Consider the following 27411-nt stretch of genomic DNA (forward strand, 5'->3'; position numbering starts at 1 on the left):
TTCAAGAGATTGGTTAGTCCTTATAATCAAAACAGCTGCCAGGATTACACAGGAACTCAAAATCGAAATAAATAAAATTGAGGTCCAATTGAAAACATACATGTCACCGGAAGACCTGAAAACCAGACTCGAGGAACTTAATCAACAAATGACCGACTTCGAGTTTAACCTAAAACAGAGCAAAACCAACAAATTGACAAAAGATGTGGCGAAGTTCACTCCGGAGAGTGCATACCCTTACACCAAAGCGGACTATGTCCCAAAAAACAACTACAGCGACGCTGACGGCGATACTTCAGACACAGGCTCGTCAGGTTCCAATTCAAGTGGAAACAAAGGCAACAGACAACGTAGAGGAGGATGGCGACAGAGACGCCAACAGTTCCCCAGACAAAGAGGTTGGCGGGGATATCAACCACCAAATCATTTCCAACAATTCATGGGTCCACCGCAATTCACCCCCTTCCAGTTTGGACCAGTGTGGAACCAGGAATACAATGATGGCTACTATGGGCAACACAAACAACAAGAAACCTGTAAGTCGAAAAGTACAGAGAAAGATACGCTGGCATTGGAAGAATTGCACAGAGAGAGTAATTAAACTAGCTATCAACAAAAGCTGTTAAAGTCCTATCAGACCACCCAAATGGCGGAGCCTCATCACGTAGGACTCCTAGACCTTGGTTTGTGTGCAAGTGCCCAGACGTATTTTGGCATTGCATCACTCAGCCATGGTCTAGTCACCAAAGTTGTTCATGTGGATGGTGTGTCTGACATGTGCAGTGCAAAAAATCAAGTGGTGTGTATAAAATGGCTGAACAAGCAAACAAATAAACTTTAATGGCGTTTGCCTGAACGTCAGGTTAAAAATTAGTGAGGTGACAGTGTGACAAAATCACTGTCTAACTTGCTTGGTAAAGATCAAAAATTAGGGCCAACATGTTTCTGCCATAACGTGAAAGTCCACTGGCATTCTTCAGGGCCAAGCTGGAATGCTACTGCAAGTACACTACTAATTGTGTTCTAATTAATTGTGTGAAAGAAAATTTTTCTACCAAAATCAAATCAAATTGGTCATACAAGACCATCCTACCGCATCTTCTTATGTAGTCCACAAGATGCAGTTGGTCTTCCCTGAAAACAATATATAAAAGGAGAAACCATGTAAATACTATACACAGGTACTGTATGAACAAAACATAAATATTGCTGTCACTCTAATCAGCACTTAGGAGATAAGTGCTGCTACTGTGCAGAAACCAATGCCAGCTCACTAAACACTGAAACACGTCCATCACCGTTTAGCGATGGCCCCATAGGGGGTGCGCAACCTGGCGTCACCAACAGATAATCTGTGTGTCATTTGACATAAGTATGAACACTTACCCATCAATTTTTGGGAAGTGAGCCTCACCTCACCCGGCAACTGCTCGGAATGATAAGGCCCCGCTCTAAACATGTAAATAGAGACAGTTCCAGGTTAGATATCTGTCCCTAGGATGTTACTTCTACATCTTGTTAAAACCCAGTCATTTTCTTTTCTGTCTGAAGAAGGTCCCCCACCAAGGCAGAACCGGTGGACGCATAGGGCGACTGACACATCCAACCCTTGGAGACATATGCTCAATTATGATGTATATAAATGTGAATACTAAACCATAGTGCTATGCTGACCTTGGCCACCATTTTATGCATGTGGTCAGTCCATAATGTTTGGTAATAGTCTTAATCAAGGGTACTGTTGTCAAATATGCTAGTAAAAACGAACTCACTAGTTGGCAAACATAGGACAAGGGGCTACCTTAGTACCTATCTGCCCTTGGATTCCCAATTCGACTGTACGTAAGCAGCCAGCAAAACCCCAGTGGTCTGGACACCCAACCATGACTCAACCAAGGCCCCTGCTCCTACCTTACCTGTCCGTCGGTACCTCACGGCGGGAACTCGAGCCGAAGGGGAGGCACCGACGGACAGATCAAGCACGCTTATATACTCCCGTTGAATATCCAGTAACGAGTCTGAATCGGTTCAGCTGTGCTCAAGCATAATCAGCAGCGCATGCGCGGCTCGAACACACTATACCTCGCGCCTGCGCAATGCAGTCAAGAGACCCTCTGCACAAACATTACCGACGGCCACTAAACGCGACGCATGCGTTATCATTAAACATGGAAGCAGCTTAGCGTCACACTCCCCAAGTGTAAACGCGCATGCCCGGTCACGCAGGCACTGCCAAACACACCCATGCATGCGCATCAGGCGTCTTGGACTCACGCTTAGCTGTGCGCATGCGCAAAGACCGGAACGCGCGTTGACACCGTTCGTGATCACCATTGAACGACCCCTGCCGGTTAGCCAAATATTTACATAATTATGAAGAACAGCAGTGAAATATGTCGTTCAGGGTCACGCCTACACACTAATCTATTTACTTAATGCAATTTGATTTATGCAATTTGGAGAACAGTACCTGGCCCAACAGTGAACTGCAGTGTCTGTATAAATACTATTCAAGCAAGACTGTCAGTGTCAGCACAGTCCGCATCCTACAACATGGTGTGTTGTGATGGAGGATATAAACCCAGTAAGTGTCAAATAGAACTAATGTGCCCACCCATACTTGGGACTTAGCAAATATTGGGGAAATACCTCCCTTTCATAGGCAAAAAACCCCATCAAGAAGATCATCATGCCGTGGAGTGGAGTACAGTAACTGAATACTACGTATGGGAGTGATGTCTGACCCAAGTGATGGAAGGAGGCAACAGGTCCCATTGTTAATAAACCCACAGTGATGATCTGTGGAAATGGAAACATCCAAAGGATGCCCTCTGGACCAAGCCAGAGATTAACTGCTAGGGAGCCCCTGGAGGCCTCATTACATACGGATGTAGCAGAGGGGCACAAGATGGCAAATGCAGCACTCAGATCGATATCCATGAAATGTTGTCATTTAGCCCATTAATATCAGATTTCAGCTTAAAGATCCATCGCTGTTCTCTCACAAACAGAAAGTGCGAAACATCCGAGATATGTGGTGGGATGTGAGGCTTTTCTAGAACCACCCACATGAGTTCCTCTGCTTTATGTTTTGCCTCAAGGAAATGGTTCGTGAGCCCTGTCGCCTGTTTCTTGCAACGGATCGTGCTTTTATGTTCGCTGATGCGGGACTTGATCATTCTCGTTGTGTGGCCCACATACTGCTTCTTACAGGGACAGGTGATAAGGTAGATCAGTTTCTCCGAATTACAGTTGGTGTGTCGCATGAGCTTCCAGGGTCTGCTTGTCCCAATGTCGATTGTAAGGGTCTTGCGTGTCTGTGGGCAGGCTGCGCAACTGCCACATGGGTAGTGGCCCTGGACCGGGTTAGTATTCCACAGGGTGTTCGGAGTTTGTCTGTTCTCGCCCCGTGGTCTGGTATGGACCAGACTGTCCCGAATCGATGGTCCTCTCTTATAGGCAAACAGGGGGCGAGGTATAGTAGCCTCACCTACGTTCAAAATCTTCCAGTGTTTCAGTATGGTCTTCTTCACTGCATTGGAAGATGTGGTGAAAGTCTGCACCATGGTCATCCGATCATTGGTGTCAGTAGACCTCTTGTGCTGCAAGAGTGCCTCCCGGTTATTGTTGAAAGCCCTCTTGCGAGCACGGCGTACAAGATGATTCGGGTATTGTCGCTCTCTCAAATTGGTAGACAGTTCTTGAGCATGGTAGTTGTAGAGACTATTAGAGGAACAATTCCGTCTCAACCTCAGAAATTGGCCTACAGGTAGATTTTCACGCAATGATTGCGGGTGGAAACTCTGGAATGAAAGTAGCGAGTTCCGTGACATTGGCTTTTTGAAGAGTTCACTTTGCAGACCTCCCTCTGCTGGAAAAATGCGGAGGTCCAAGTACGCAAGTTCTTCTTTGCTGCTCTCCATAGTGAACTTGAGGAACCGATTCCTTGAGTTGAGCCATGTGTGGAAAGACGACACTTCCAGGGACGATCCTCTCCATATCACCAGGATGTCGTCAATATATCTTTTCCACAGTACCACCTGGTGGAAAAAGGGGTTACTGTGGTTCAGAACATGGTCTACCTCAAATTGGTGCATGTACAGATTCGCCAAACTGGGGGCAAAGACGCTCCCCATTGAGGTCCCTGAGACCTGGAGATAAAGCTCATTCTGGTATTGAATTTTTTTTTCCATCATAGCGATTCTTGCGCACTCCATTATGAAGGCAACTGGTGTTATTGTGTCCATCGGTTTAGCCTCTAAGAGGGTTCTAATGCAGTCTAGTGTTTCTTGCTGGGGGATAGAGGTGTACAGAGACTCAACGTCGAAACTAACCAATAGGTCTGTTTCTGTGTCGAACTCAGCATCCGCTAGTAGTCTGAGCACATCCCCGGTGTCCTGTAGGTACGTCGGTGTTTCCTTGACAAGAGGTTTCAGGAAGAAATCCACAAAAGTGGATAGAGGCTCGAGTAACGAGCCAATACCCGAAATTATGGGCCTTCCGGGAGGAGGTCTTTGGGCCTTGTGTATTTTGGGAAGGCAATAGAAATACGGGGTCACAGGATGCGTTGCAATCAGATACCTCGCTTCCTGGGGAGTGATCCACCCTTCTGATGATCCTTCTTCCACCAGACTCTTGATGTCATTAGAGATTCTCTGTGTCGGGTCTTCGTTAAGGCGACGATAGGCACTGGTAACGTTGAGTTGTCTCTGACACTCCTCATGGTAGACGTTGGTGTCTTGCAACACTATCGCACCGCCCTTATCAGCGGGCTTGATGGTGATGAGCCTGTCGTTCGCTAGAATAGACAGAGCTCGTTTCTCTAAGGTAGACATATTGAAGAAGTGTTTGCGTTGCTGAGTGTGATTCAGAACCTCATGCGTCACTGCTTGTTCGAAGGCTAGGACGTTGGCTGGTATTTGTTGGTTCAAGGGAGTAAAAGTGGATTTGGGTTTTAAGCCAGTGTTCAGTTCACCTTGATCCAATACAACAGCCTCTTCCGCGTTAGAACGGGATGTTCTGAAAAAGAAATGCAGTCGTATCTTCCTAAAAAAACTTTCGAGTTCACACCTCAAGTTGAAGGGATCACCCAAGTAGGTGGGGACAAAGCCCAACCCCTTGTTCAGGACTGTATTTTCAATGGGTGTGATAACCCTTGTGCTCAGATTCACCACTAGGTCGCTGCTCCTGTTGTTGGGCCTGTCTTGTTGTTGGTCTGTGGTGCCCAGTTCACAGTTTGCTGGCCTCTCCTCTTGCCTCGGTTCTTGCCTCGGCCTTGCCATAAAAAAGACTGGTCATAGTAGAATGACGGGTTGGGTGGATACATGGGGGGACCCATTGGTGGAGGTCCCATTGGTCCCTGATGATAATTCCACGGTCCTGGTGGCCACCATTGTCCCTGGTTAGGGTATTGTTGAGCACCTCGACCTCTGTTAGGTCTTCTCTGGAATCCTCTTCCTCGCATCCCTGTATTTGAGCCTACATTGGAATTACCTTGATCACTCGCCCCTGAGTCCGAGCCCGAAGATGAGTAATTCGACCCATATCTTTTGCCTCTAGAGTTGGTTGATGGGGCTACATAGGAATCGCTCAGATAGGGATAGGCCAATTCCATAGAAAAGCGTGCTAAATCTTTTTTGAATTTCTCTATTTTGTTCAATAAGATATTGTCACGATACTCCTTGTTGGTTTTGTTGGTTTCATCCAAATTTTTCTTGTAAATCACAGGGCGAATTGCCGCATTAATCTGTCCTTCCAGAACCTGGATCTCTATTAATAAGGCATCAGCTGTTTTCTTGGCTGTTTTGATAATTAAGATCAGCCAGTCGCGGGTGCAACGCCAGCCGATCAGAGCCCAACTTTTCAAAAACTCCTTGTCAGCTAAAAAGAGTCGTGGTGCCGTAGTGACAATCAAACCCGATGGTGCACATTTGCCATGCAGGTACTCGTTCATGATCACCCCATGTAAGGAGATGCGGGAGTGATTTTTCTTAAGGTTCAGAAGTTTAACCCAATCGTCCTCCGTCGTGGGGTTGGAGGTCGAGGGTAGGTCATCTAATATACTAGGATTATTGCTGAGGATATTGTTCAAATCCTCATCGTCGAACGCTAAACCACCAAAGTCCTCCATGATGAGGAACCGTGACAGACAAAAACCTAAATAGATAGACTGGGTGAGCTAAAAGAATTCCCACTACATGTGCTGTGTGGTACTAAAATTGAAAAGCAAAGACCCGCAGCCTAAGCTGCTCAAAACATTATAACAACTACTCGTAGGGGAGGGTCAGAGGGATATTGTTTAACGACAAAACAGGTAAATACCCCCAGTATGAATGCACAAACAACAAGAAACCTGTAAGTCGAAAAGTACAGTGAAAGATACGCTGGCATTGGAAGAATTGCACAGAGAGAGTAATTAAACTAGCTATCAACAAAAGCTGTTAAAGTCCTATCAGACCACCCAAATGGCGGAGCCTCATCACGTAGGACTCCTAGACCTTGGTTTGTGTGCAAGTGCCCAGACGTATTTTGGCATTGCATCACTCAGCCATGGTCTAGTCACCAAAGTTGTTCATGTGGATGGTGTGTCTGACATGTGCAGTGCAAAAAATCAAGTGGTGTGTATAAAATGGCTGAACAAGCAAACAAATAAACTTTAATGGCGTTTGCCTGAACGTCAGGTTAAAAATTAGTGAGGTGACAGTGTGACAAAATCACTGTCTAACTTGCTTGGTAAAGATCAAAAATTAGGGCCAACATGTTTCTGCCATAACGTGAAAGTCCACTGGCATTCTTCAGGGCCAAGCTGGAATGCTACTGCAAGTACACTACTAATTGTGTTCTAATTAATTGTGTGAAAGAAAATTTTTCTACCAAAATCAAATCAAATTGGTCATACAAGACCATCCTACCGCATCTTCTTATGTAGTCCACAAGATGCAGTTGGTCTTCCCTGAAAACAATATATAAAAGGAGAAACCATGTAAATACTATACACAGGTACTGTATGAACAAAACATAAATATTGCTGTCACTCTAATCAGCACTTAGGAGATAAGTGCTGCTACTGTGCAGAAACCAATGCCAGCTCACTAAACACTGAAACACGTCCATCACCGTTTAGCGATGGCCCCATAGGGGGTGCGCAACCTGGCGTCACCAACAGATAATCTGTGTGTCATTTGACATAAGTATGAACACTTACCCATCAATTTTTGGGAAGTGAGCCTCACCTCACCCGGCAACTGCTCGGAATGATAAGGCCCCGCTCTAAACATGTAAATAGAGACAGTTCCAGGTTAGATATCTGGGCAACAACAACAACCCTATGGAGGGCAACAACAGCCTTTTTTAGGGGCACGCCAGAACACGCGGGGGAGAAACCGGAAAGGGAACAATGTGATGTGGGAAGACCAGGAGCAGCCCGATGCCCGAACAACACGAAGCATGACGGGATCACTACCCAATCAACCAACAACCAGCAAGAGGGGGACCTAGTGGTAAACCTCACACCCATCACGTTAACAGTGATGCAGAAGAAAATCCTGAACAAGGGATTAGGGTATGTACCCACCCAGAAACCTGATGTTTTCAAACTCAACATGGAACTCCATGACTTCTTTAGGAAACTAAAACTGCAGGCTTTCTTCAAAGACAAACCTTTACCAGAAGAAAAGACAGATACGGGTCTGAGGCTGAAATCTACCTTCACCCCTCCAGACTCAGGCATCCCCGTAGAAATACTAACTTTTGAAAAGGCAGTAACCACAGAAGTCAATAAACTGGACACGCAAGGGAGAAAGATCTTCCACAATACCAGTGGAGAAGAACAACAAGCCCTACGTGATCTAACTGCCAACCGGGAGCTTGTTATCAAACCTGCTGACAAAGGGGGAGCAATAGTATTGCAAACCCTTGATAAATATGATGTCAACGTCTCCTGTCGGACGAACGGAACTACAAAGTTTTGGAAAGTGATCCAACAGAACGACTTCGAACAAGGATTGGAGGTATGGTGGAGGAAGGACTAGCCCATGACTGGATCAGTAAAAAGGAAGCTGACTTCCTGCAACAACCCACCCCTAGGATACCATACTTTTATTGTATCTCTAAGATACATAAGGACATCGACAACCCACCCGGAAGACCAATAGTCTCTGGGATTGGGTCTATCCTGGAACCTCTATCGAAATTCTCAGACGCCTTCCTTAGACCGATGGTACAAGCAACGAAAACGTACCTGAAGGATACCAAATCGGTCCTACAACTGTTGGAAACCACAACTTTTGATCCAACCACACAGCTCTTGGTAAGCCTCGACGTGGAGAGCCTATACACGAGTCTGCCCCACGAAGAGACACTAGAGATCATTGAAGAGGTACTCTTCAGTCACACTTGGAAATACCAGACACCAAGAAACCTGGTCCTAGAGTGTATCACCATGGCCCTGAAAGAGAATTTTTTTCAGTACAAGGAGACACTATATCTACAATCCCATGGAACGAGTATGGGAAGTACCTTTGCCCCAAGCTTAGCAGGACTATACGTCTACCACTTAGAGGAACAAAAGATCCTACATGAAAGCAACCCCTACCATTTACAGATTGGCACCTGGAAACGGTACATTGATGACATTTTTATCATCTGGAACGGCGATGTCAACAGCGCCTTGAATTTTGTAACCTGGCTTAATAACCAGAATGAATATCTAAAATTCACAAGTACCGTCTCAAACACATCGATGGTCTTCCTAGATCTGAACATTTACAGCGAGGACGGGAGGCTGAAAAGCACCACTCACTTCAAACCGACGTCCAGGAATTGCCTACTACGCTATGATAGCTTCCATCCCAGACACCTAAGGGAGAATCTGCCCTATGGGCAATTCCTGAGACTGCGGAGAAACTGCACAGAACTGAGTGAATTCAACCAACAAGCGAAAGACTTGAGAACTAAACTCATCCAGAGGCAGTATCCCACCAGAACCATCGAGAAAGCGATGAAGCGTGCAAGAAACAATCACAGGGAGGCACTTATACAAGAAAACCCCCATGAAAAAGAAACAAATAAAAGACCAATCTGTGTGACAACCTACTCGACCATATCAAACCAAGTGTCAAAGGTCATTGATAAGCATTGGGGTATCCTGAACTGTGGAGATCTGAGCTTTGAGAAACCGATGCATGCGCATCGGAGGGGCAAAAACATAAAAGACATCGTGGTCCACACCAGACCACAGGAAAGCAAGACAGTGAGACACAATGTTACAGGCATACAGGGTCACTTCCCATGTGGCGATTGCAGCTGTTGCCACCAAACCCAGAAGAGTAAAAATCTAACCTTCAGAAATGGCACGAGATGGGAACAACGCCAATTCTCAAACTGCAATACAAGGAACGTGATCTACTTAATAAACTGCCCATGTGGACTGGAGTATGTGGGCATGACCACCCGTCCCGTCAAGATTAGGATAGGGGAACACAAAAGTAACATACGCTGCAAAAAAACAACAACCAAGATGGCAGCACATTTCCTGTCGTACCAGCACTGCATCAACGATCTACGGTGGACCGTAATCGAAAGATTACCGTCAGAGACAGGCCTGTTCCAAAAGGAACAACGCTGGGTGTTCCGTCTGGCAACTCATGTCACGGGACTCAATGATGACATACCATGGAGCCAAATCTCCAGATAACCCACAAAAAAAAGGACCAGTTATTTGACACCTAAAGAACCCTCCCCATTGATTGATCATAGTTAAATCATTGGGCCACCACATGTAACACTCTCTGTATCATTATTATAAATTTTGAAACACACAGAATGCTTAATTACAAGCAGACACGGTTTTCTGCCAATTGAAACCAATGTTTGTAATCATCTGCCATACTTAGTGACCAGTTGCACCAGGAGTAAGGATACACTTCAGGCGGAATGATCACAATCTTCCTCAGTGACCAGCGCCGGTTTACAACTCCAGCGCGCACACTCAGTTAACATCCGGCCAATGCGCATGCGCTAGAGAGTCCCGGAGTACCAGACATTGCGCATGCGCTACTTCCGGTCCGCACGCATGCGCTAGAGAACACCGTAGAACCAGCAAATGCGCATGCGCGAAGGGAAGAGAATTACACGGCAGAGGCATCACATGGGCTACCGATCAGCGCGAGCCACGGGGCAGCCAGTAAGTGGACAACAAACGGAAAGTCCTTATTTGGACTTACCAGAACCCGGCAATAAACGAATAAGAGAGATGTACATGCTACATGTGACCCGACCACATACGTGGAGGGGGAGGGCCGCACAGGTATCGCCCGTACATGGTCATTTACCGTTTCCGCCTATTAACCAATAAGAACACGCCTCAACCCCTTATTTATACCGCCTGGGTCATCCGCAATCCATTCACGGCGGAGCAGCACAAGGTGGTAGAAGGAGGCCAAAATAGGCGGATTTCGTGAGTATTTCTCTAAAACAAAAACCGGGCCTCAGTAGGAGCTGAAAAGTGAGTAAAAACGACAACACTGAAATCCACCCCTCTATTTTTATAGATTGTGGATCCACCTACCTACCTTGATGCCAGAGTTTTGCTCATGAGGTAATAGCCAACCAAGATCACAAGTATGTTCACAAAACAAAAAACCAAAAAATCCTAAGTGTGTCTTATGTGTCTGTATGTGTTACATGTTGTATGTCATTTTTTCCTTTACATGTTTAATGAACTGTTTGGGGCTCCAGGTGACTGCACCTGTCTGAGCCAACCATAGATGGTAACCAAACCTAATGGTTTTTTCTTTTTTTCAGGACATGTAAATACATGTACCAGATAACCGCTGTAGGCACATTATAGCCACCTTTAATGAGGGTAATCATTTTATAATTAAATGGAAACCCATTTTCTTTAGAAAAACGTGAGTAGGGTTGGGAGTTGTGCCCCGTCCTGAAGAAGGTACACCCGTACCGAAACATGTCGACGCACACCAGAGGTTCTGTCCCTAATTAAGACAGAAAACCTCGTCCCTTTGCACATTTTTTAACAGCACCAGCTAGGGGTATTTAATAAAAATCTTTTTACTTCACCCACTAGCCAGGTACTTTTTAAACTTATCACTACACCTCCCACTCACATCCAAAACCCTTCACTTGCACTCAACACACACCACACATAGTCTGATTTGTCAACGCTCCCGCGTAGTCGCAGGTCGAAGCGTGCCGCATCCCTTTAGCGGGGTGCGAAGACCCCGATGATGAAGCATGACACCAAGGGGCCTGTTGGTGTGTGAGGGGTATTTTACACAACACTGTGTGCTCCCCCCCCTGTTTTTCCCTTTTACACAGGTAGTAGGATTCTTCTTGTTTAGTTATTATTTGGAAGGTACCATAGTGTGATGTGAAATTAATTAGCCGGCTCTCCTAGAAGGAATACTTAAATAGGTTTAAGTACACAAACATATTTCTTCCTTGGTGATTTTGTATCTCCAGGGAATTAAAATATGACATAATACATATAAGGATCCTTTGTTCTGCGCAATGTTATGAAGGAAGATATGCAGAGCGATTTTTAGGTGTTCTGCTAGCCAAAGCTAGTGAATTGAGTGTATTTTCGCTTCTTGGACATACATCAGTCTGTTGGGCTGTTTTTGCAGTCTTTTGCAACACAATTAAGAAGCGTTTCTTGTAAATATGACTTACAACTAGTATTTACAAATGGTTTGGTTTAAGTACAGTCTGTGGGCTGTCCTTTGTTTTTGTTCTGAGTATTGGTTTGTGGGTTAAATGTGTGTTTAAATGTCTATGTGCTTTTCCCATTAGTGCAATTTCTGTAAGTGAATAGCGTTGGCGCTATTTATGAAATGCATGGCTAAAGCGCGCCATATTGTGTGTCCTGAGTGTTTCACCCCTTTCTGTTTATGTCTGAAATAAGGGATGCAGCTTGCTTTTATATGTGGTATTATCAAAAATGATTGGGTTTATTAAAAATAATTATTACATTATGAAAAATAATTATTAAAAATATGTGCTACAAAATTCGTTTTTTACTATTCATGAAGCTTAATGCTCATACTGTGACCTCGTAGCATTATAATTTAATTTGAGTTGTGTTGCACTGCATAATGAAGACATTAGCATATGACATCTCACTTAGCGCAGGCGTAAAAAAACTCATGTTTCTAAGGATTTGCATGAGATATGTGTAATGTCTCTGTAGTGTATCTGTAATGTGTAAAGAACATTCTGAGGATGATTAATATGAAATATACTTATAGGATATTTATGTTTAAGTGCCCCAAATATCAAAGTCGATTTTGGGTATTTTTGCCATTTATAATAGCTTTAAAGTGCTTTTAGGCTTCAGTGAATGAATACATTTAGGTATAATACAACTTTGCAGGCTCAGTCAGCCAATGTGCCTGGTGCAGAGGTTTGAGTTTAATATCAGGGTTGAAGGTTTTAACTCCAGCTGGACTTACTGAAATGTTTATCTATTTAAGGTTGCTGAAATGAGTACCATTGCATAGGGTAATAGCAAACATCTGTTCTAAAGATGGTATGTTATGTTATTATGTTCTGCGAATTATTCACAGTAAATGTTTTAATAATATAATTATAGCAATAAATTGTAGCCCCTAACAGGAGTCATATGTATAACGTGTTTTTAAATAGAGTGAATTATTAGGTTAGGAGGAATTAGGAAGGAATTTTGCCTTTGTGACCCTCAGAATGAGCAGAGGGTGGGGGCTAGTAGAGCTGCAGAGGTTTGCTCAAGTCCCGCTGAGGTGTTATCTTTAGTTTCCCTGTAAACAATGGAAGGAGGCTGTCATGTTGACATTTGTGACCTTTTAAATTAAGCGATACAACAGGGGATGATGGACGGAGCGTTTGAGCCAATCAAACACTCACCCCTAGTCAACTGATCTGGGTTTAATCCATCACCATTCTTTAGCCCACTCAGCCACCCCATTTCAGACATGGCTATATGCAAATCAGTCTGACCCTGTGCCTCATGGGAACAGTCCAGCCCGAACTGCCAAGCCATGTCTTTCATGGACCGGAAACAAGCATCCTGGGACCGGTTTCGGATTCATAATCCTCATCAGCCAGGCTATCTTGAATCCAGTGGCCAAGGGAGCAAGGGACTCACGTCTGAGCATACCCTGCCACACTTAGGGCGAACAAAGCGATACAAAAGGGGATGATGGAGGGAGCGTTTGAGCCAACCAAACACTCACCCCCAGTCAACTGATCTGGGTTTAATCCATCACCATTCTTTAGCCCACTCAGCCACCCCATTTCAGACATGGCTATATGCAAATCAGTCTGACCCTGTGCCTCATGGGAACTGCCAAGCCATGTCTTCCATGGACCGGAAACAAGCATCTGGGACCGGTTTCGGATTCATAATCCTCATCAGCCAGGCTATCTTGAATCCAGTGGCCAAGTGAGCAAGGGACTCACGTCTGAGCATACCCTGCCACACTTAGGGCGAACAAAGCGATACAAAAGGGGATGATGGACGGAGCGTTTGAGCCAATCAAACACTCACCCCCAGTCAACTGATCTGGGTTTAATCCATCACCATTCTTTAGCCCACTCAGCCACCCCATTTCAGACATGGCTATATGCAAATCAGTCTGACCCTGTGCCTCAGGGGAACAGTCCAGCCCGAACTGCCAAGCCATGTCTTCCATGGACCGGAAACAAGCATCCTGGGACCGGTTTCGGATTCATAATCCTCATCAGCCAGGCTATCTTGAATCCAGTGGCCAAGTGAGCAAGGGACTCACGTCTGTGCATACCCTGCCACACTTAGGGCGAAAAAAGCGATACAAAAGGGGATGATGGACGGAGCGTTTGAGCCAATCAAACACTCACCCCCAGTCAACTGATCTGGGTTTAATCCATCACCATTCTTTAGCCCACTCAGCCACCCCATTTCAGAAATGGCTATATGCAAATCAGTCTGACCCTGTGCCTCATGGGAACAGTCCAGCCCGAACTGCCAAGCCATGTCTTCCATGGACCGGAAACAAGCATCCTGGGACCGGTTTCGGATTCATAATCCTCATCAGCCAGGCTATCTTGAATCCAGTGGCCAAGTGAGCAAGGGACTCACGTCTGAGCATACCCTGCCACACTTAGGGCGAACAAAGCGATACAAAAGGGGATGATGGACGGAGCGTTTGAGCCAATCAAACACTCACCCCCAGTCAACTGATCTGGGTTTAATCCATCACCATTCTTTAGCCCACTCAGCCACCCCATTTCAGACATGGCTATATGCAAATCAGTCTGACCCTGTGCCTCATGGGAACAGTCCAGCCCGAACTGCCAAGCCATGTCTTCCATGGACCGGAAACAAGCATCCTGGGACCGGTTTCGGATTCATAATCCTCATCAGCCAGGCTATCTTGAATCCAGTGGCCAAGTGAGCAAGGGACTCACGTCTGAGCATACCCTGCCACACTTAGGGCGAACAAAGCGATACAAAAGGGGATGATGGACGGAGCGTTTGAGCCAATCAAACACTCACCCCCAGTCAACTGATCTGGGTTTAATCCATCACCATTCTTTAGCCCACTCAGCCACCCCATTTCAGACATGGCTATATGCAAATCAGTCTGACCCTGTGCCTCATGGGAACAGTCCAGCCCGAACTGCCAAGCCATGTCTTCCATGGACCGGAAACAAGCATCCTGGGACCGGTTTCGGATTCATAATCCTCATCAGCCAGGCTATCTTGAATCCAATGGCCAAGTGAGCAAGGGACTCACGTCTGAGCATACCCTGCCACACTTAGGGCGAACAAAGCGATACAAAAGGGGATGATGGACGGAGCGTTTGAGCCAATCAAACACTCACCCCCCAGTCAACTGATCTGGGTTTAATCCATCACCATTCTTTAGCCCACTCAGCCACCCCATTTCAGACATGGCTATATGCAAATCAGTCTGACCCTGTGCCTCATGGGAACAGTCCAGCCCGAACTGCCAAGCCATGTCTTCCATGGACCGGAAACAAGCATCCTGGGACCGGTTTCGGATTCATAATCCTCATCAGCCAGGCTATCTTGAATCCAGTGGCCAAGTGAGCAAGGGACTCACGTCTGAGCATACCCTGCCACACTTAGGGCGAACAAAGCGATACAAAAGGGGATGATGGACGGAGCGTTTGAGCCAATCAAACACTCACCCCCAGTCAACTGATCTGGGTTTAATCCATCACCATTCTTTAGCCCACTCAGCCACCCCATTTCAGACATGGCTATATGCAAATCAGTGTGACCCTGTGCCTCATGGGAACAGTCCAGCCCGAACTGCCAAGCCATGTCTTCCATGGACCGGAAACAAGCATCCTGGGACCGGTTTCGGATTCATAATCCTCATCAGCCAGGCTATCTTGAATCCAGTGGTCAAGTGAGCAAGGGACTCACGTCTGAGCATACCCTGCCACACTTAGGGCAAACAAAGCGATACAAAAGGGGATGATGGACGGAGCGTTTGAGCCAATCAAACACTCACCCCCAGTCAACTGATCTGGGTTTAATCCATCACCATTCTTTAGCCCACTCAGCCACCCCATTTCAGACATGGCTATATGCAAATCAGTCTGACCCTGTGCCTCATGGGAACAGTCCAGCCCGAACTGCCAAGCCATGTCTTTCATGGACCGGAAACAAGCATCCTGGGACCGGTTTCGGATTCATAATCCTCATCAGCCAGGCTATCTTGAATCCAGTGGCCAAGTGAGCAAGGGACTCACGTCTGAGCATACCCTGCCACACTTAGGGCGAACAAAGCGATACAAAAGGGGATGATGGACGGAGCGTTTGAGCCAATCAAACACTCACCCCCAGTCAACTGATCTGGGTTTAATCCATCACCATTCTTTAGCCCACTCAGCCACCCCATTTCAGACATGGCTATATGCAAATCAGTCTGACCCTGTGCCTCATGGGAACAGTCCAGCCCGAACTGCCAAGCCATGTCTTCCATGGACCGGAAACAAGCATCCTGGGACCGGTTTCGGATTCATAATCCTCATCAGCCAGGCTATCTTGAATCCAGTGGCCAAGTGAGCAAGGGACTCACGTCTGAGCATACCCTGCCACACTTAGGGTGAACAAAGCGATACAAAAGGGGATGATGGACGGAGCGTTTGAGCCAATCAAACACTCACCCCCAGTCAACTGATCTGGGTTTAATCCATCACCATTCTTTAGCCCACTCAGCCACCCCATTTCAGACATGTCTATATGCAAATCAGTCTGACCCTGTGCCTCATGGGAACAGTCCAGCCCGAACTGCCAAGCCATGTCTTCCATGGACTGGAAACAAGCATCCTGGGACCGGTTTCGGATTCATAATCCTCATCAGCCAGGCTATCTTGATTCCAGTGGCCAAGTGAGCAAGGGACTCACGTCTGAGCATACCCTGCCACACTTAGGGCGAACAAAGCGATACAAAAGGGGATGATGGACGGAGCGTTTGAGCCAATCAAACACTCACCCCCAGTCAACTGATCTGGGTTTAATCCATCACCATTCTTTAGCCCACTCAGCCACCCCATTTCAGACATGGCTATATGCAAATCAGTCTGACCCTGTGCCTCATGGGAACAGTCGAGCCCGAACTGTAAAGCCATGTCTTCCATGGACCGGAAACAAGCATCCTGGGACCGGTTTCGGATTCATAATCCTCATCAGCCAGGCTATCTTGAATCCAGTGGCCAAGTGAGCAAGGGACTCACGTCTGAGCATACCCTGCCACACTTAGGGCGAACAAAGCGATACAAAAGGGGATGATGGACGGAGCGTTTGAGCCAATCAAACACTCACCCCCAGTCAACTGATCTGGGTTTAATCCATCACCATTCTTTAGCCCACTCAGCCACCCCATTTCAGACATGGCTATATGCAAATCAGTCTGACCCTGTGCCTCATGGGAACAGTCGAGCCCGAACTGCCAAGCCATGTCTTCCATGGACCGGAAACAAGCATCCTGGGACCGGTTTCGGATTCATAATCCTCATCAGCCAGGCTATCTTGAATCCAGTGGCCAAGTGAGCAAGGGACTCACGTCTGAGCATACCCTGCCACACTTAGGGCGAACAAAGCGATACAAAAGGGGATGATGGACGGAGCGTTTGAGCCAATCAAACACTCACCCCCAGTCAACTGATCTGGGTTTAATCCATCACCATTCTTTAGCCCACTCAGCCACCCCATTTCAGACATGGCTATATGCAAATCAGTCTGACCCTGTGCCTCATGGGAACAGTCCAGCCCGAACTGCCAAGCCACTTCTTCCATGGACCGGAAACAAGCATCCTGGGACCGGTTTCGGATTCATAATCCTCATCAGCCAGGCTATCTTGAATCCAGTGGCCAAGTGAGCAAGGGACTCACGTCTGAGCATACCCTGCCACACTTAGGGCGAACAAAGCGATACAAAAGGGGATGATGGACGGAGCATTTGAGCCAATCAAACACTCACCCCCAGTCAACTGATCTGGGTTTAATCCATCACCATTCTTTAGCCCACTCAGCCACCCCATTTCAGACATGGCTATATGCAAATCAGTCTGACCCTGTGCCTCATGGGAACAGTCGAGCCCGAACTGCCAAGCCATGTCTTCCATGGACCGGAAACAAGCATCCTGGGACCGGTTTCGGATTCATAATCCTCATCAGCCAGGCTATCTTGAATCCAGTGGCCAAGTGAGCAAGGGACTCACGTCTGAGCATACCCTGCCACACTTAGGGCGAACAAAGCGATACAAAAGGGGATGATGGACGGAGCGTTTGAGCCAATCAAACACTCACCCCCAGTCAACTGATCTGGGTTTAATCCATCACCATTCTTTAGCCCACTCAGCCACCCCATTTCAGACATGGCTATATGCAAATCAGTCTGACCCTGTGCCTCATGGGAACAGTCCAGCCCGAACTGCCAAGCCACTTCTTCCATGGACCGGAAACAAGCATCCTGGGACCGGTTTCGGATTCATAATCCTCATCAGCCAGGCTATCTTGAATCCAGTGGCCAAGTGAGCAAGGGACTCACGTCTGAGCATACCCTGCCACACTTAGGGCGAACAAAGCGATACAAAAGGGGATGATGGACGGAGCATTTGAGCCAATCAAACACTCACCCCCAGTCAACTGATCTGGGTTTAATCCATCACCATTCTTTAGCCCACTCAGCCACCCCATTTCAGACATGGCTATATGCAAATCAGTCTGACCCTGTGCCTCATGGGAACAGTCCAGCCCGAACTGCCAAGCCATGTCTTCCATGGACCGGAAACAAGCATCCTGGGACCGGTTTCGGATTCATAATCCTCATCAGCCAGGCTATCTTGAATCCAGTGGCCAAGTGAGCAAGGGACTCACGTCTGAGCATACCCTGCCACACTTAGGGCGAACAAAGCGATACAAAAGGGGATGATGGACGGAGCGTTTGAGCCAATCAAACACTCACCCCCAGTCAACTGATCTGGGTTTAATCCATCACCATTCTTTAGCCCACTCAGCCACCCCATTTCAGACATGGCTATATGCAAATCAGTCTGACCCTGTGCCTCATGGGAACAGTCCAGCCCGAACTGCCAAGCCATGTCTTCCATGGACCGGAAACAAGCATCCTGGGACCGGTTTTGGATTCATAATCCTCATCAGCCAGGCTATCTTGAATCCAGTGGCCAAGTGAGCAAGGGACTCACGTCTGAGCATACCCTGCCACACTTAGGGCGAACAAAGCGATACAAAAGGGGATGATGGACGGAGCGTTTGAGCCAATCAAACACTCACCCCCAGTCAACTGATCTCGGTTTAATCCATCACCATTCTTTAGCCCACTCAGCCACCCCATTTCAGACATGGCTATATGCAAATCAGTCTGACCCTGTGCCTCATGGGAACAGTCCAGCCCGAACTGCCAAGCCATGTCTTCCATGGACCGGAAACAAGCATCCTGGGACCGGTTTCGGATTCATAATCCTCATCAGCCAGGCTATCTTGAATCCAGTGGCCAAGTGAGCAAGGGACTCACGTCTGAGCATACCCTGCCACACTTAGGGTGAACAAAGCGATACAAAAGGGGATGATGGACGGAGCGTTTGAGCCAATCAAACACTCACCCCCAGTCAACTGATCTGGGTTTAATCCATCACCATTCTTTAGCCCACTCAGCCACCCCATTTCAGACATGGCTATATGCAAATCAGTCTGACCCTGTGCCTCATGGGAACAGTCCAGCCCGAACTGCCAAGCCATGTCTTCCATGCACCGGAAACAAGCATCCTGGGACCGGTTTCGGATTCATAATCCTCATCATCCAGGCTATCTTGAATCCAGTGGCCAAGTGAGCAAGGGACTCACGTCTGAGCATACCCTGCCACACTTAGGGCGAACAAAGCGATACAAAAGGGGATGATGGACGGAGCGTTTGAGCCAATCAAACACTCACCCCCAGTCAACTGATCTGGGTTTAATCCATCACCATTCTTTAGCCCACTCAGCCACCCCATTTCAGACATGGCTATATGCAAATCAGTCTGACCCTGTGCCTCATGGGAACAGTCGAGCCCGAACTGCCAAGCCATGTCTTCCATGGACCGGAAACAAGCATCCTGGGACCGGTTTCGGATTCATAATCCTCATCAGCCAGGCTATCTTGAATCCAGTGGCCAAGTGAGCAAGGGACTCACGTCTGAGCATACCCTGCCACACTTAGGGCGAACAAAGCGATACAAAAGGGGATGATGGACGGAGCGTTTGAGCCAATCAAACACTCACCCCCAGTCAACTGATCTGGGTTTAATCCATCACCATTCTTTAGCCCACTCAGCCACCCCATTTCAGACATGGCTATATGCAAATCAGTCTGACCCTGTGCCTCATGGGAACAGTCCAGCCCGAACTGCCAAGCCATGTCTTCCATGGACCGGAAACAAGCATCCTGGGACCGGTTTCGGATTCATAATCCTCATCAGCCAGGCTATCTTGAATCCAGTGGCCAAGTGAGCAAGGGACTCACGTCTGAGCATACCCTGCCACACTTAGGGCGAACAAAGCGATACAAAAGGGGATGATGGACGGAGCATTTGAGCCAATCAAACACTCACCCCCAGTCAACTGATCTGGGTTTAATCCATCACCATTCTTTAGCCCACTCAGCCACCCCATTTCAGACATGGCTATATGCAAATCAGTCTGACCCTGTGCCTCATGGGAACAGTCCAGCCCGAACTGCCAAGCCATGTCTTCCATGGACCGGAAACAAGCATCCTGGGACCGGTTTCGGATTCATAATCCTCATCAGCCAGGCTATCTTGAATCCAGTGGCCAAGTGAGCAAGGGACTCACGTCTGAGCATACCCTGCCACACTTAGGGCGAACAAAGCGATACAAAAGGGGATGATGGACGGAGCGTTTGAGCCAATCAAACACTCACCCCCAGTCAACTGATCTGGGTTTAATCCCTCACCATTCTTTAGCCCACTCAGCCACCCCATTTCAGACATGGCTATATGCAAATCAGTCTGACCCTGTGCCTCATGGGAACAGTCCAGCCCGAACTGCCAAGCCATGTCTTCCATGGACCGGAAACAAGCATCCTGGGACCGGTTTCGGATTCATAATCCTCATCAGCCAGGCTATCTTGAATCCAGTGGCCAAGTGAGCAAGGGACTCACGTCTGAGCATACCCTGCCACACTTAGGGTGAACAAAGCGATACAAAAGGGGATGATGGACGGAGCGTTTGAGCCAATCAAACACTCACCCCCAGTCAACTGATCTGGGTTTAATCCATCACCATTCTTTAGCCCACTCAGCCACCCCATTTCAGACATGGCTATATGCAAATCAGTCTGACCCTGTGCCTCATGGGAACAGTCCAGCCCGAACTGCCAAGCCATGTCTTCCATGGACGGGAAACAAGCATCCTGGGACCGGTTTCGGATTCATAATCCTCATCAGCCAGGCTATCTTGAATCCAGTGGCCAAGTGAGCAAGGGACTCACGTCTGAGCATACCCTGCCACCCTTAGGGTGAACAAAGCGATACAAAAGGGGATGATGGACGGAGCGTTTGAGCCAATCAAACACTCACCCCCAGTCAACTGATCTGGGTTTAATCCATCACCATTCTTTAGCCCACTCAGCCACCCCATTTCAGACATGGCTATATGCAAATCAGTCTGACCCTGTGCCTCATGGGAACAGTCCAGCCCGAACTGCCAAGCCATGTCTTCCATGCACCGGAAACAAGCATCCTGGGACCGGTTTCGGATTCATAATCCTCATCATCCAGGCTATCTTGAATCCAGTGGCCAAGTGAGCAAGGGACTCACGTCTGAGCATACCCTGCCACACTTAGGGCGAACAAAGCGATACAAAAGGGGATGATGGACGGAGCGTTTGAGCCAATCAAACACTCACCCCCTGTCAACTGATCTGGGTTTAATCCATCACCATTCTTTAGCCCACTCAGCCACCCCATTTCAGACATGGCTATATGCAAATCAGTCTGACCCTGTGCCTCATGGGAACAGTCGAGCCCGAACTGTAAAGCCATGTCTTCCATGGACCGGAAACAAGCATCCTGGGACCGGTTTCGGATTCATAATCCTCATCAGCCAGGCTATCTTGAATCCAGTGGCCAAGTGAGCAAGGGACTCACGTCTGAGCATACCCTGCCACACTTAGGGCGAACAAAGCGATACAAAAGGGGATGATGGACGGAGCGTTTGAGCCAATCAAACACTCACCCCCAGTCAACTGATCTGGGTTTAATCCATCACCATTCTTTAGCCCACTCAGCCAACCCATTTCAGACATGGCTATATGCAAATCAGTCTGACCCTGTGCCTCATGGGAACAGTCGAGCCCGAACTGCCAAGCCATGTCTTCCATGGACCGGAAACAAGCATCCTGGGACCGGTTTCGGATTCATAATCCTCATCAGCCAGGCTATCTTGAATCCAGTGGCCAAGTGAGCAAGGGACTCACGTCTGAGCATACCCTGCCACACTTAGGGCGAACAAAGCGATACAAAAGGGGATGATGGACGGAGCGTTTGAGCCAATCAAACACTCACCCCCAGTCAACTGATCTGGGTTTAATCCATCACCATTCTTTAGCCCACTCAGCCACCCCATTTCAGACATGGCTATATGCAAATCAGTCTGACCCTGTGCCTCATGGGAACAGTCCAGCCCGAACTGCCAAGCCAAAGCATCCTGGGACCGGTTTCGGATTCATAATCCTCATCAGCCAGGCTATCTTGAATCCAGTGGCCAAGTGAGCAAGGGACTCACGTCTGAGCATACCCTGCCACACTTAGGGCGAACAAAGCGATACAAAAGGGGATGATGGACGGAGCATTTGAGCCAATCAAACACTCACCCCCAGTCAACTGATCTGGGTTTAATCCATCACCATTCTTTAGCCCACTCAGCCACCCCATTTCAGACATGGCTATATGCAAATCAGTCTGACCCTGTGCCTCATGGGAACAGTCCAGCCCGAACTGCCAAGCCATGTCTTCCATGGACCGGAAACAAGCATCCTGGGACCGGTTTCGGATTCATAATCCTCATCAGCCAGGCTATCTTGAATCCAGTGGCCAAGTGAGCAAGGGACTCACGTCTGAGCATACCCTGCCACTCTTAGGGCGAACAAAGCGATACAAAAGGGGATGATGGACGGAGCGTTTGAGCCAATCAAACACTCACCCCCAGTCAACTGATCTGGGTTTAATCCATCACCATTCTTTAGCCCACTCAGCCACCCCATTTCAGACATGGCTATATGCAAATCAGTCTGACCCTGTGCCTCATGGGAACTGCCAAGCCATGTCTTCCATGGACCGGAAACAAGCATCTGGGACCGGTTTCGGATTCATAATCCTCATCAGCCAGGCTATCTTGAATCCAGTGGCCAAGTGAGCAAGGGACTCACGTCTGAGCATACCCTGCCACACTTAGGGCGAACAAAGCGATACAAAAGGGGATAATGGACGGAGCGTTTGAGCCAATCAAACACTCACCCCCAGTCAACTGATCTGGGTTTAATCCATCACCATTCTTTAGCCCACTCAGCCACCCCATTTCAGACATGGCTATATGCAAATCAGTCTGACCCTGTGCCTCAGGGGAACAGTCCAGCCCGAACTGCCAAGCCATGTCTTCCATGGACCGGAAACAAGCATCCTGGGACCGGTTTCGGATTCATAATCCTCATCAGCCAGGCTATCTTGAATCCAGTGGCCAAGTGAGCAAGGGACTCACGTCTGTGCATACCCTGCCACACTTAGGGCGAAAAAAGCGATACAAAAGGGGATGATGGACGGAGCGTTTGAGCCAATCAAACACTCACCCCCAGTCAACTGATCTGGGTTTAATCCATCACCATTCTTTAGCCCACTCAGCCACCCCATTTCAGACATGGCTATATGCAAATCAGTCTGACCCTGTGCCTCATGGGAACAGTCCAGCCCGAACTGCCAAGCCATGTCTTCCATGGACCGGAAACAAGCATCCTGGGACCGATTTCGGATTCATAATCCTCATCAGCCAGGCTATCTTGAATCCAGTGGCCAAGTGAGCAAGGGACTCACGTCTGAGCATAACCTTCCACACTTAGGGCGAACAAAGCGATACAAAAGGGGATGATGGACGGAGCGTTTGAGCCATTCAAACACTCACCCCCAGTCAACTGATCTGGGTTTAATCCATCACCATTCTTTAGCCCACTCAGCCACCCCATTTCAGACATGGCTATATGCAAATCAGTCTGACCCTGTGCCTCATGGGAACTGCCAAGCCATGTCTTCCATGGACCGGAAACAAGCATCTGGGACCGGTTTCGGATTCATAATCCTCATCAGCCAGGCTATCTTGAATCCAGTGGCCAAGTGAGCAAGGGACTCACGTCTGAGCATACCCTGCCACACTTAGGGCGAACAAAGCGATACAAAAGGGGATGATGGACGGAGCATTTGAGCCAATCAAACACTCACCCCCAGTCAACTGATCTGGGTTTAATCCATCACCATTCTTTAGCCCACTCAGCCACCCCATTTCAGACATGGCTATATGCAAATCAGTCTGACCCTGTGCCTCATGGGAACAGTCCAGCCCGAACTGCCAAGCCATGTCTTCCATGGACCGGAAACAAGCATCCTGGGACCGGTTTCGGATTCATAATCCTCATCAGCCAGGCTATCTTGAATCCAGTGGCCAAGTGAGCAAGGGACTCACGTCTGAGCATACCCTGCCACTCTTAGGGCGAACAAAGCGATACAAAAGGGGATGATGGACGGAGCGTTTGAGCCAATCAAACACTCACCCCCAGTCAACTGATCTGGGTTTAATCCATCACCATTCTTTAGCCCACTCAGCCACCCCATTTCAGACATGGCTATATGCAAATCAGTCTGACCCTGTGCCTCATGGGAACTGCCAAGCCATGTCTTCCATGGACCGGAAACAAGCATCTGGGACCGGTTTCGGATTCATAATCCTCATCAGCCAGGCTATCTTGAATCCAGTGGCCAAGTGAGCAAGGGACTCACGTCTGAGCATACCCTGCCACACTTAGGGCGAACAAAGCGATACAAAAGGGGATGATGGACGGAGCGTTTGAGCCAATCAAACACTCACCCCCAGTCAACTGATCTGGGTTTAATCCATCACCATTCTTTAGCCCACTCAGCCACCCCATTTCAGACATGGCTATATGCAAATCAGTCTGACCCTGTGCCTCAGGGGAACAGTCCAGCCCGAACTGCCAAGCCATGTCTTCCATGGACCGGAAACAAGCATCCTGGGACCGGTTTCGGATTCATAATCCTCATCAGCCAGGCTATCTTGAATCCAGTGGCCAAGTGAGCAAGGGACTCACGTCTGTGCATACCCTGCCACACTTAGGGCGAAAAAAGCGATACAAAAGGGGATGATGGACGGAGCGTTTGAGCCAATCAAACACTCACCCCCAGTCAACTGATCTGGGTTTAATCCATCACCATTCTTTAGCCCACTCAGCCACCCCATTTCAGACATGGCTATATGCAAATCAGTCTGACCCTGTGCCTCATGGGAACAGTCCAGCCCGAACTGCCAAGCCATGTCTTCCATGGACCGGAAACAAGCATCCTGGGACCGGTTTCGGATTCATAATCCTCATCAGCCAGGCTATCTTGAATCCAGTGGCCAAGTGAGCAAGGGACTCACGTCTGAGCATAACCTTCCACACTTAGGGCGAACAAAGCGATACAAAAGGGGATGATGGACGGAGCGTTTGAGCCATTCAAACACTCACCCCCAGTCAACTGATCTGGGTTTAATCCATCACCATTCTTTAGCCCACTCAGCCACCCCATTTCAGACATGGCTATATGCAAATCAGTCTGACCCTGTGCCTCATGGGAACTGCCAAGCCATGTCTTCCATGGACCGGAAACAAGCATCTGGGACCGGTTTCGGATTCATAATCCTCATCAGCCAGGCTATCTTGAATCCAGTGGCCAAGTGAGCAAGGGACTCACGTCTGAGCATACCCTGCCACACTTAGGGCGAACAAGGCGATACAAAGGGGGATGATGGACGGAGCGTTTGAGCCAATCAAACACTCACCCCCAGTCAACTGATCTGGGTTTAATCCATCACCATTCTTTAGCCCACTCAGCCACCCCATTTCAGACATGGCTATATGCAAATCAGTCTGACCCTGTGCCTCAGGGGAACAGTCCAGCCCGAACTGCCAAGCCATGTCTTCCATGGACCAGAAACAAGCATCCTGGGACCGGTTTCGGATTCATAATCCTCATCAGCCAGGCTATCTTGAATCCAGTGGCCAAGTGAGCAAGGGACTCACGTCTGTGCATACCCTGCCACACTTAGGGCGAAAAAAGCAATACAAAAGGGGATGATGGACGGAGCGTTTGAGCCAATCAAACACTCACCCCCAGTCAACTGATCTGGGTTTAATCCATCACCATTCTTTAGCCCACTCAGCCACCCCATTTCAGACATGGCTATATGCAAATCAGTCTGACCCTGTGCCTCATGGGAACAGTCCAGCCCGAACTGCCAAGCCATGTCTTCCATGGACCGGAAACAAGCATCCTGGGACCGGTTTCGAATTCATAATCCTCATCAGCCAGGCTATCTTGAATCCAGTGGCCAAGTGAGCAAGGGACTCACGTCTGAGCATACCCTGCCACACTTAGGGCGAACAAAGCGATACAAAAGGGGATGATGGACGGAGCGTTTGAGCCAATCAAACACTCACCCCCAGTCAACTGATCTGGGTTTAATCCATCACCATTCTTTAGCCCACTCAGCCACCCCATTTCAGACATGGCTATATGCAAATCAGTCTGACCCTGTGCCTCATGGGAACAGTCCAGCCCGAACTGCCAAGCCATGTCTTCCATGGACCGGAAACAAGCATCCTGGGACCGGTTTCGGATTCATAATCCTCATCAGCCAGGCTATCTTGAATCCAGTGGCCAAGTGAGCAAGGGACTCACGTCTGAGCATACCCTGCCACACTTAGGGCGAACAAAGCGATACAAAAGGGGATGATGGACGGAGCGTTTGAGCCAATCAAACACTCACCCCCAGTCAACTGATCTGGGTTTAATCCATCACCATTCTTTAGCCCACTCAGCCACCCCATTTCAGACATGGCTATATGCAAATCAGTCTGACCCTGTGCCTCATGGGAACAGTCCAGCCCGAACTGCCAAGCCATGTCTTCCATGGACCGGAAACAAGCATCCTGGGACCGGTTTCGGATTCATAATCCTCATCAGCCAGGCTATCTTGAATCCAATGGCCAAGTGAGCAAGGGACTCACGTCTGAGCATACCCTGCCACACTTAGGGCGAACAAAGCGATACAAAAGGGGATGATGGACGGAGCGTTTGAGCCAATCAAACACTCACCCCCCAGTCAACTGATCTGGGTTTAATCCATCACCATTCTTTAGCCCACTCAGCCACCCCATTTCAGACATGGCTATATGCAAATCAGTCTGACCCTGTGCCTCATGGGAACAGTCCAGCCCGAACTGCCAAGCCATGTCTTCCATGGACCGGAAACAAGCATCCTGGGACCGGTTTCGGATTCATAATCCTCATCAGCCAGGCTATCTTGAATCCAGTGGCCAAGTGAGCAAGGGACTCACGTCTGAGCATACCCTGCCACACTTAGGGCGAACAAAGCGATACAAAAGGGGATGATGGACGGAGCGTTTGAGCCAATCAAACACTCACCCCCAGTCAACTGATCTGGGTTTAATCCATCACCATTCTTTAGCCCACTCAGCCACCCCATTTCAGACATGGCTATATGCAAATCAGTGTGACCCTGTGCCTCATGGGAACAGTCCAGGCCGAACTGCC

Source organism: Lissotriton helveticus, chromosome 8 (assembly GCF_964261635.1).
Source record: "Lissotriton helveticus chromosome 8, aLisHel1.1, whole genome shotgun sequence".
Lineage (NCBI taxonomy): Eukaryota > Metazoa > Chordata > Amphibia > Caudata > Salamandridae > Lissotriton > Lissotriton helveticus.